The sequence below is a fragment of the Mustela nivalis genome (genome assembly GCF_964662115.1).
Source record: "Mustela nivalis genome assembly, chromosome: 18".
NCBI classification, from domain to species: Eukaryota; Metazoa; Chordata; class Mammalia; order Carnivora; family Mustelidae; genus Mustela; species Mustela nivalis.
In genome coordinates, this window is record NC_139037.1 from 21,485,802 (window position 1) to 21,498,359 (window position 12,558).

Sequence of the window (12,558 nt, forward strand, 5' to 3'; positions counted from 1 at the left end):
CTTTGCCAATATTACATGAATATCAATACACATATGCCATTACTTTTGTACAGAAGCTTAACTTCACATGCATTAAAGTGCACTAACATTTACTTCCTGGCTTAATGAATTTTAAGTTATTTAGGTTAAGTCATATGTTTATGCACTATCTAGATAAAGTCAATACCCTTCACTTCTGACCTCTAATACCATTCTCTAAAAATAACACTGAAGTTCAGTGAGGGAAGTCTTTTTCAGTCAGTGGTGGTGGGTCAATGGAAAATTATATTAGCAAAAAAATATATTCTCTGTTGGAGCATGTCATTGAGAGGACATAACCACTAGCTGACCTGAGTGCAGGACTTGGGCAATAGTAGGCTCCTTGCCCTCTCTCCTGTCCTTGGAATATATATTGCACCGACCGTTTCCACAGCAAGAGCTAGTTGAAGGACATAGTTTTGAGGTCATCTGGACTGAATATGTAACCCAAACCTTGTTAGGGCCTCTGTACCAACTCTTAAGATTTCAGCCAGCAGAAGGAGAGATCTACTTTGAGTGGCCACTCAAAATAAGCCTCCTATGTAAATTGCTTTGGTTATTAAACTCTCTGCCTGACAACTGGGGAAGTCTGCCTCTTAGTCTCTCCCTACCCTCCATGTGAGGGTGGAGGGGCTGTTTGAGACGCTCAGCCACACATTATAAACAAATACCAATTCCACATATATTGTAGAGCTACATATGAAAGGGATAATAATGAATCTTTTAGGGAAAACATGAGAAAATATCATTATTTCTTTGAAGCAGGCAATTAAAAAAAAGTCCATAAAAATGTTAAACATTAAAGAAGTGAAAATGTGTGTAATAGGTTATATTAAAATTGAGAACTTCAGTTATCCAAAGAATCCCTTAAGAGAGTGACCAAACAACCCAGTAGAATGATAGGAGATACATTATGAATCTTATATTCAGAATACATAAAAGAATACACTTACTAATCAATCAGAAAAAAAAAAAAGCATGTGGTCCAGTTGTAAAGTAGAAAGGACACTCTAGGCAGGCATTTCACACACATGGAGATTCAAAGGACTGAGGAGTCTAGGAAAGGTTATCATCCTCATCAATCATCAGGGAAATGTGTATCAAAACTACAGTGTGATAGCACCTTCCAGCTACCTGTGTAGTGAGCTAGACAGTACTAATATTGGCAATAAAGAGGGGCATTAACAATTCTGATACAGTCACTTTGTACAACCCTTTGGCAGTTCCTGACAAAGCTAAGTATAGCCGATGACCCAGAAATTCCACATATATATATGGTTATATATCCAGTTGTATTACGTTACCATTTATTTGAAATACTTTCCTTCACACTTTGGATTCCTTTGATGATTCTGTTGTAAATCAAGTGACTGTACTTGTATGTGTTCCTAAGACAGTGTGATACTTATTTTGAGGGAGTGGAGTGGGGGAGGGCGACGAAGGGTCCAGCGCAGGTGCGCCTTGGAAGAGGTGGGCTCCAGACAGGCAGGCACCAGGGGTGGTTTAGGTTTCAGGAGAGGCGGAAGCCCTGCAATCAATTATTCCCGGGAGCCAAAAGCAACCATGAGGGAAAAGCAGGTTGGTGCGCAGCGCTGGTGTCACTACTGCCACCCACATTTTATTAATTACTGTACCTCTATAAAAGATCTTCAAATCAGGTACTGTAAGCCCTTAAATTATTCCCTCTTCAGGATTGTCCTGGCTATTTTCAGAGTGTTTGCATTTTCATATAAAGTTGAAGATAATCTTTTCAGCTCATAGAAACAAATCAAGAAAAGCCTTCTATTCTGTTAACTGGAACTGTCTTGAATCTACAAATAAATTGGGGGAGAATTGAAAGTTTAGCAGTTTGGGTCTTCTGATGGAGAAGGTCCATTTTAAGGTTTCTTGTGTTTTTAAAATGATACAATTCTGGATACTGTTTATTTTTACAACTTTGTTAATAACCCTGAATCATAGATTTTTATGCATTCTTCCCAGCTGCCTGTGACATTTATACATATAAAATTAACTAACGACCTCAGAAAACTGAAACGTAGCCTTTCCATTTTTTTTTTTTTTCATTCTGGTTGTTTATGTTTGTTTGCTTTTTTGTTTTGTTTTCTTTTGCTTTGTTTTTCTTTTTCTTTTATCTTCCATTCCCACTCAATTTGTCCATCTAAATTCATTAATTGTTCTGGTACTAATTTCATACGAAATAACAGTGGCCCAAAACTAGCCATTAGCATTCTTTCCTGTGCTAAGGAACAATTCCTATTTGTGTTTACAGTACAGTTATAAATTACATTGAAATATCATTCAGTTAGAGTCATTCTCCAAGATTGTAAAGAGACGGATGGTCTCCAGGGGAGGGTTGTCATAAAAAGGAAAATCAAACCAGCTGAATAATACAATAAGTCTCTGTATAAAGCTAGCTCAGCCACGCAGGGATGTGAAAGGTGGCAGCCTTTGAGGAGATGGCTGACAGATTTCATTTGTTGAGGATCACATCTTGCCCTGGTGTCACATGTCATATTTTCCCACCACCCGTTCGGAGTTCTACAGGCACCCTTTCCAGGTGCTGTCAGGGGAATATGCAGTAGCTGCCAGTTAAAGGGCCCCACATGTTTAAGTCAAGTGGTTAAAAAAACAGCCATTTTTTCCTCTCCTAAGGTAAGGTTCAGCTGAATCTCTAGTTGATTGACTAATCATGTAGAAAGAAAGTAAGGCTGGCATAAGTAATTTTGACTCTTTTCCTTCCTCCCTTCCTTCCTTCCTTTCTTTCCAGCTTCTCTCTCCACCTTTCTTCCTCTCCGCCTTTCTACTTCTTTTAGTTTCCATTTTTTTCTTACCTAATTTCTTTTTTTAGCCCCTCTTTTTTGTTTTTTATGTAACTTGCCCTCCCTACCCTAACCTCCTTACCTGTTTTCTACTACTCCCTTCCTCCTTGTAATCATGGAGCTGCAGAATTCTTCAGTAGTTCTTGTTTTCTGAGCCTGATGGGTTTTCGTTTTTGGAGGAATCCATCCAAAGGTTGTTTTAAGACTCATGCTTCATCAGTTATCTTGAAGAGTCTTCTTAACCTCTTCTTTTACTCTTCTCTTACTCTCTCTTTTCTGTTTTTATGCACTGTGTGTGTGTGTGTGTGTGTGTGTGTCTTCCTCTTCGCAAGGCATAGTGCTATCTAGGCACCAAGAACTGGAAGATGAGCAAGTATTTGTCTCTGGCTTAGAGAAGTTCACCAACTTAGTCCTTTAGTTGTCTCTTAGCCTCGACAATTGGCAATTCCAGTCACTGCATAAAGAAGGAATCCAAGGCTGTCACAATAAGATCATACGGAGTTTATTAATAAACCTGAAATAAGGGGCACCTGGGTGGCTTAGTGGGTTAAGCCTCTGCCTTCGGCTCAGGTCATGATCCCAGGGTCCTGGGATTGTGCCCCACATCAGGCTCTCTGCTCAGCGGGGAGCCTGCTTCCTCCTCTCTCTCTGCCTGCTTCTCTGCCTACTTGTGATCTCTGTCATAAATAAATAAAATCTTTTAAAAAAATAAAATAAACCTGAAATAAGGTATTCAGGGCTTTACAGGCTATATATGAACATATGCATATGTACTTTATTTTATTTTTTAAGATTTTATTTATTTATTTGTCAGGAGAGAGAGAGCGCAAAAGTGGGGGGAGCAGCCAGGGGCGAGAGAAGCCGGCTCCCTGCCAAGTAAGGAACTCTACGTGGGGCTCTGTCACAGAACCCTGGAATCATAACCTGAGTAGAAGGCGTCAGCTTAACCAACTGAGCCACCCAGGCGACCCTGCATAGACAAATTAAATAAGTTTTATGATTTTTTTTTCCTCCCAGTAAAACAAAGGAAGTTGAGGTTTGGTTTAGTCTAAATTGATACCCAGATATCTATATGAGCTCATGATTCTCAGTTTCATTCCTGACCCTACCCTGGTCTCTTTTCTATCCTCTAATCAAACCCTGACAACATAATTAAAATTCTCAAAATTATTTCAATAAACATGTTTGAGTCTAACAACCAAAATAACATTGGTAACACTATAAAATGAATGCAAATATTTTAACCATTTATCCTCATCGTACCTAATATGTACTATGCACTGTGTATACTTCTTATTCTTTCTTTTTCTTTCATACACAAACTTAATGTACATTGACACATGCAGAATAAATACTATATAAAGTTATATGTTTATCATACAGTGAGTTTTGAGAAATGCTATAGATGAATGAATGAATAAATAAGTCATCTTGAAATGATGTAGTTTTTAGCTTCCTATATATATTTTTTTAAGATTATTTATTTATTTATTTATTTGACAGACAGAGATCATAAGTAGGCAGAGAGGCAGGCAGAGAGAGAGCAGGAAGCTGGCTTCCTGCTGAGCAGAGAGTCTGACGCGGGGCTTGATCCCAGCACCCTGGGATCATGACCTGAGACAAAGGCAGAGGCTTTAACCCACTGAGCCACCCAGGTGCCCCAAGTTTCCTATATTTTTAATGATATTTTGTACATGAGAATGGACAATTCCAAGTCATAAGTATAAGACTTAGGTTTTAAACAGTACACTGTTTTGAGAAAATTGTAGAAACCTTCTGAATAATAACTTCTCATTCATATTTGTAGTAATAATATACCCTATATGTGCCTTATAGTTTGATGATCAAAAACATACTTTTAAAAAGTACTTTGCAAGTGACAAAACTGTTATCCTTTATATCATTAACATTGATGTTATTTCATAAGTATGTGGGAAAATGTAATTAGCATAAAATTTTAAAATTTCACCATGATGAAATAAGATATGAATAATAAAGCTGACTTATGTATTTATGTGTGTGTATGTGCATGTGTGAGAATGTATAATTAGAAGAAGTAAGTCTGGAATATTTATGCAAAATATGAAGCTTGAAGCATTTTTCTCAGGACTGGGATTTGATTATTCTCTACTTATAGTCTAATAATTTAAGCCTGATACTTTTTTATAGATGTTGGCAGAAGACATGAAACTCCTTGGTCAGAGAAAAGGGTTCTGTCATTCACAGCACAGTAAGTAAGACGGTTATCATCCTGTTTGTATCATTTCCTCTTGTCCCCAAAGTCCCATGTGGAAAGCCTTGACAGATGCCTTCATACACAAGGGTTATATTCTAAAGGACGAACAGTGAGCTTAAGAAACTTATCATTTTATAGGAAGCAGCAAATAAGTGAACCTTCATTCGTCAAGGAGACATTCCCCTCAGTTACTTGCTATAAGCACAACCCTGAAAAATGGCTGGGGTAATGAGCGGCAGGGCATTGAGCTGTGGTACTCAGAAGCACTTGTAGGAATATTAGAGACACATGGGGAAATGTCTCCCAACACTTTTTTCTCATATCCTTTTATATTTTCTTGTTAAGAAAAGTAATGTTGGGCTCTAAATAATATGGTCTTTACCATAATTCTGGACTTTGCTTTAGTATTTTAAACTTAGACTTAATATAAGAATGACTTCATTTCAGCCAAATTAGATTGAGTCCACTAACTTTTACTTTAATGCCTACTGTGTGTCTGTCAGGGGGTTGGATACTTTGTTATATAAGAGACCATTCCGTTCCTAAGAAAGCATTCCAATAAAAAGGCTTTCAAAAATAGTATTTCAAACAGCACTGGCTGAGAATAGCAAGGCAAAAGGAAGCTATTGTCTAGCGGTGATCAATTTCAGACAGTTTCAAAATGCCTCTGGTGATATCATTCTCACTATCTCATAATGTTTTGCAAGTTGTTAGGAAGAGAACATTAAATCACTCGATCAGTAGAACTATTATCTGCCCTATAACTCATGTAAATCCTCTACATACAGGAAATAATTGTTTAATCACTCTGATGTCATTCTTTATAGATAAAGCTCAACCGCTTTCTTTTCAGTTGTATTACAAATATTTCAGAATCTGCTTATTTGCACCAAGCAAAAATGTCAAAAATGTACAACTTCTAAGGGAAGTTTTATGCATGTGAATGGAAATACACACACACACACACACACACACACTCTCTCTCTCCATCATCCTTCTCCATCATCCTTATAACCATCATACTCATAGCAGAAGCTACCAACGACAATAATCAACAAATTACTCTACAGTTTTCACTCTGGTTTACCCCATTCTGTTATCCGTTATCAAAATACTATGCGGAGTATATTTTTAAAGTGTGAAATGGCTAAAACCATCCAGTTGTTTCCCATTTTCAGATGGGTTAATGAAAAAATTCCTAAACAATATCTGTTGACCCAAAGTTTTTCTAGATTAGAAGTCTGAGAACTATGACCTATGAGCCATATAAATTCACAATATTATTTATAAAAAAAATTTTTATTGGAATATAGCCATAAATACTCATTTATATATTGTCTATGGCTGATAGTGTACTACGATGACAGAGTTGAATAGTTGCAACAGAACTTTATGACCTGCAAAATCCAAACAAATAAAAATTCTGTCTTGCCTGGATTTGTTTTTTATTGTGGCTTGACTAACTACTGTAACATTGTCAGCTTACAACAACAAAAATGTATTACCTGCTACTTCCACTCCCCATACCAACACACACCTGTGAACATGTAGAACAGTGTTCAGTGAAACATGAAATGTGAAACTTAAACTCTAACAGAAGGTTCAATATTTGAAGCCACATGTTTGAAAGTCAAGGAAGGTGATATTGCCCTGTATCTCTTTCTGATTTTGCTTAAGCTATTTTATTCCATTACTACAGTGAAAACGTTGTGATTTACATTTTTTATTCCTGGGAGAAAGGCCATCTATTACTAATGGGTAAAGATTCAGATATAAACATAGCCAAAGAATATATAAAAGTAAATACGAACATAAAAAGATGCTCAAAATTAATAGGAGTTAGAAAATTGCAAATTAAAACCATAGTTAGCCACCACTCTGTATCTACTACTATAGCTAAACCCGAAGACCAGAGGTGCATGAATTATTATTACAGAGCAGTAGTTGCCTGGAGTGACGAGTCAGTGGTGAGACTTGGGTACAGAGAAACAGCAAAGAACTTTCTGGAATAATGAGTATGTTCTAAGTCTTGATGACGGTGCTTATTTTCAGGACTGCACTTATTTGTGAAGATCTATCCAATTGTGCATTTAAATTGTACATGAAAATTAGGGAATTTTGTTATGTGGAATTTATAATTAAAATGTTTAAAAATGTGTATGGCTCCTAATGTCCTTAAGTTTTGCTATAGAATTTTTATTTGAAAAACCTATTTTCTTTTACAAAGAATCCGTCACGTACATAGTGCACACACACATACACATGCTTACAGAAACAGGTAGCTTTGAGACATTAGGCTGATACAGCTGGTAGATTATGGACTCGTATACATTAGAGTAATCCAAATCCACACGCAAGATAAGTTATAGGGGATAAACAAACTAAAATAAACAAAAATATCACCTGTAGAGAGGAGAGTTGAGCAGACACCTAACCAGTAAAAAGAGAATTCTTTGTGTAAGTGTGTGTTTGTGTGTGTGTGTGTGTGTGTGTGTGTGTGTGTGACACAGAGTGGAAGAGAAGGATGCCACAGTATGTGATTTTGTACTTTTGACCCTCCAATCAAACATTTCCTGTTTGTACAAACTCTTATGTATTTTTTCCTTACAAATAAATAGACTTGATTAAAATGTAATGAGATGAAGGAGAATTTGAATACTGAATTTTAAAATGGTGAGAAAAATCATATATATAAATATGCATAGGTGCATAAGAGTGATATCTTGGGAAAATGGACAGAATTTGGTACGGCTAAGTGTTCATTAAGCTATATCCATCTCTGTAGTCCTAGCATGAACCAGTGCTGTTCTGAGTGCATTTTTATATTCTCATACAGTTAATCTTCACAGTAATATTTAGATGAAGATGGTAGTGCTTTCTGTGGGTTGCAAGAAACTCTCCTCTATCTTATATTTAGAGGTAGTATTGGAATAAGAAGCAGGAGAACTGGAGATGGATATAAAAATACCACTTTAGCAAAGCATGAGTTGATTGCAAAATATGCACAAGTTTTTATTAACTATATATAAAACTTGCCCCCCGTCTCAAGTTTTTACTTTGAAACAGCCTACTGGAGAGATATTTGGGGTTTATCAAGCAAATCTATGTCCCAAGAAATCTGTCTTGCACTTCAGAAAAGCAAGAGAAAGCTAATCTTTAGATTAGCATACACACACACAAGAAGATAAACAACCCACAATGAGATCATTCAATCTGACACTCTGCTGCCCTTTTACACAATTAAAATACTCTTAATTTTCCCATTTTACAGATGCAGAATCTATACATTGATGCAGATGAGATACAAATGCTTACATAACATGCCCTAGTTACATAACATACCCAAGGTCTCACAATTTTGGAGGGTATATTTGGATACTGACTGACCTACTTCAGGATTATAAACATTATGCTATGCCATTTTGCTGCTTTTTTGTTGTATTTTATTTGGAGACTTTATTCTCAAAAGATAGGACCTGATCATAGATATATAGAATGCCATACAATTAAGTTTGCATACTGAAATTAATGGGAAGCAAGAAATATTTTTTTTGTTAGACAACATATTTATTTTCTAGATGGAAAAAAATAATAATGCTGTATTTTCAAATCCAAACTGCTTTTGTTTCATTTATTTATTTTTATATTTATTATTGATGTATAATTGATATATACTACTTTCAGTTTGTTATATTATCAATTCTTTCTACTTTGTGTGGCTGTGTTCTCATTTTCTTGTAGAATTTTACCTTCTCTTGCTTCTCCAGCATATTTGGAAAATAGGTGAATAATTGTGTAAATAGGAAAAGTGAATCTGTGAAGAGAAGTTCTTCACCAGTACTTCTCAATATCTTGTGAGATGTTTACTCAGACTATGTGTCTAAGTGGGACAGAGATGAAGAAGTTGATACTGACCTCTGTACTGATAAATAAGGCATGTAACCTAGGAACGTGGGTGGTAGAGATAAGAGGCTACACATGTGTTTTTATGTGTGTGCATATATGTATTTGTGTGTGTGTATATATATACACAAATATATATATTTGGCCCCCCAATACTGAATCCTTATCCAATTCTGAATCTTAGCTAAGTTCTTTTTTTTTTTTTAACTTTTTTAAAATTTATTTACTTTACAGAGATCACAAGTACGCAGAGAGGCAGGCAGAGAGAGAGAGAGGAGGAGGAAGCAGGTTCCCTGCTTGAGCAGAGAGCCCGATGTGGGGCTCAATCCCAGGATCCTGAGATCATGACCTGAGCCGAAGACAGAGGCTTTAACCCACTGAGCCACCCAGGCACCCCTGAATTTTAGCTAAGTTCTTAAACTCTTCTACATATCTCTCACTGAAAAATAAATGTCATGCTGAATTCTCTAACATTCTGTTTCTGTAAGGGGATTAATTTAATATTAAATACATCTTGATTGAGTGCATTTCCAATACCAAAAGAAATGAGCATCATCTAGAAAAGCTTAGCAATTAGCTAGGCTGAGTGCTTTATTATTCAGATGATGAAACAGAGCTTTCTTTAGGCCAAGTGCTTTATTATTCAGATGATGAAGCAGAGCCTTCTTTCTTGCTAGACCCCAGCCTTGGATCCTGTCCTTGGCCCAGTTACTCCAGTTCCACAAAAATCCTCCACCCTTTGACCTGCTCTCAGCAAAAACTGTTAGAGCAGTTTCACCAGGAATTACCCTACCTCTTAGTAAGTTTCCATCTTCCTGCCCTCCTCCCCCCCACGTGGCTATAAATGCCCATTTTTCCTTATTGTATCCAGAACTGAACTCTTCTCTCTTCCCTCTACCTACACCAAAACCCATTACACTACCTCACTCTTCATTAAAGCCCTCCTTACTATCTTTAACAAAGGTCGTGAATAACTTTTCAGTAGAAGGCATGAAGACAAATCTCTTATGTCCTTTAGGCCTTTTAAAAAATTCGTATCTTTTGACAGTAACTTTATTTTATTGGCTTTTGTTTTCTCATGATCAGATGTTTTCTTTTTCTCTCTTTTTTTTTTTTTAAATTCTGGAATTTTATACAGAAATTTTACAGAATTTGACCCAGAAAAATCTAAGTCTTCTTCTCGAGAGAACAGGCCTATGTATAGGTGATAGTTGGTAAATAAGAGGGAATACAAGGCTGGTGGCCAGAGAGTTAATATTGCATTCCTAGCTTTGCCTCCACCTAGCTTGGGGCTCTTAGGCAAATCATAGAATATCTCTAAACCTTATGTTACTGGCTTACGATAGGGAAAATAATGTGAACCCTAAAGAACTCTTATGAGTAGTATATATGGTGACAGGTGTATGGTAAGATAAGAAACTCTAGTTATTTAGTCACTATCAATTCAGGTATCTTTCTTCCTTTTTAAGATGGCTTCATCTCTTCTATTTTTTTTATTTTTTGGTAAATAGTTGCAACTTTTCTTCTTATTGATGTACCAGCAGGCTCATGTCATGAGTGATGTTCATAATACTGGGAGGGGGGTGGAGGAGGAAACTTGGAAAAATTATTTTATATCCCTCCAAAATAACTCACTAATTGAAGTTTGAGAATTATTAGCTTAAATGGATTTAATCTGCATAGTTTTGTCTTTGTCATCCAGTGCTGAGTGTTTTGTCATTGTTGTTTCTGTTTTGTTATTGTTTTTGGTTGCTTTTTGAATAATTCCAATAATTCTCAGACTGTGGGTCTGGAAGAGCATGTTAAAATTTATATCCCAGAGTCTCTCTTATGATCTGCTGAATATTAACTTCTAGGGATTGTCCTTCATATTATGTAATTCTAAGAAGAAAAAAATTTGAGATGTGTTTTAAAGAGAGAAAATAAAACTGCATTATCAGTTTGTTGGGTCTCCAATGTTGGGTTCCACAATAATGGGTCCCTGATTAAAGGAGCGTGACTGATACAAAGAGAAGGTCAAGCAAAGCTTTATTTCACGCCAAGCATTGAGAATCAAATCAACCTGCTGGGGCCACGCCTCTTACAGAGAGCACAACCCCTCCCTGCCTCACAGACTAACTTTTATAGAGCAAAGGCCATGTGGTTGAGCCTGGCCACACACAAGTGGCCAATGAGATTGCAATACACAGAGAAAGCTGCACAGTCATGCTAGGTCACACATGGGTGGCCAGTTGAACTACAATTCACCCCATAGTAGCTATTTGAACTAGCCTATTGCCTTGGTCAGAATTGGCACCCAAAAGGCAGGGCCCATACTCCTTGGTAGCTAGGGAGATAGTATGAGAGCTTTACTGATTGGATGTCTCCACCTGACCGGACTCATCCCTGCATTTGGGCTGTTATCTCCACCTGACCTCACCCACCCTTGTATTTGGGCTTTGTTACCTGGGACTGGTTTCCTGGACTTGCTTTTAAGTAAGTTCCCCTTGGAGGGGTGGGCAGGGTCAGTTTCAGTTTTACTGCATAAACAGCAAAATGGCTGTTCAAACGAGGTGGGGCTGCTCTGGCTAAATAGGCCCTTAAAAGTTTAGTGAGGATTTTCTTTCCCCTTGAATCCACTTAAAGAGTAGCCTAATCAGGAAACAAGAAGGGAAAAGAGAGCAGGATGATATAAATAGAAAGTGTGTTCCATTGTGTTTGACACTGATGTATGTCAACTCTGGGAAACACTGAAAAGCCATATACATTGAAGCATCAGAAGCATTAAGATGGAAGGAACCGCCTTTGGATGACAGCTGATATCAAAGTTAGTCACAGTTTCCTTTTAGGAATTTCCACCCCTTGCTAAATGATATACAGTGTCCTTGTCAAGAGTAGCAGCAGGTTACTGTGTTCATCCCAAGTGATAACATTACAAAAATTTTTACATATTTTTAAAAAATACAGCATAGATCATAGAAAGTGGGATTTGTTTAATGACACCATTCATGCAAATATGAAAAATACCTAGCAATTAATAGAAATAGACTATTGGTCCACATAATAACTTGGATGGATTCCAGGGTATCATGCTATGTAAAAATAGTCTTAAAATTAATAAATGTGATTAAATTAATGTGATTAAACTTATATAACATCCTTAAATGACAACATTATAAAGATGGTGTGATGGTTAATTTTGCCTGTTAATTTGAGAAGGACAAGGGGGGACTGAGATTGAAAGGACTTCTGGTGTGTCTGTGACAGCGTTTCCAGATGAAGTTAGCATTTGGATTAGTAGACTCAGTAAAATAGATTGCCTTTCCTATGTGACTGGGAATCACCCAATCTGTGGAGGGCCTGAAAAGAACAAAAAGGTGAAGGATAGATTTGCCCCTTTTGCTTCCTGGCCAATAACTCATTATATATATATATATATATATATATATATATATATATATATACACACACACACACACACACACACACACACATATATGTTATTGGTTGTAATATATATATCCCACATTATATATTTATCTTCTATTATTACGTATAAACATATATATATATATATACATATATATGTACATTTTATTGGTT

General features: G+C 36.6%; 1 long non-coding RNA gene across 1 annotated transcript in view; it reads left to right on the top strand.

The window, feature by feature from the left end:
• LOC309852262 overlaps nt 1-12,558 on the top strand; it is a 100,425-nt gene that overhangs the window by 48,029 nt on the left and 39,838 nt on the right. The window contains exon 3 of the long non-coding RNA XR_014305142.1: nt 5,007-5,067. This is a non-coding gene — a long non-coding RNA (uncharacterized lncRNA). The remainder of the gene's footprint in view (nt 1-5,006; nt 5,068-12,558) is intronic.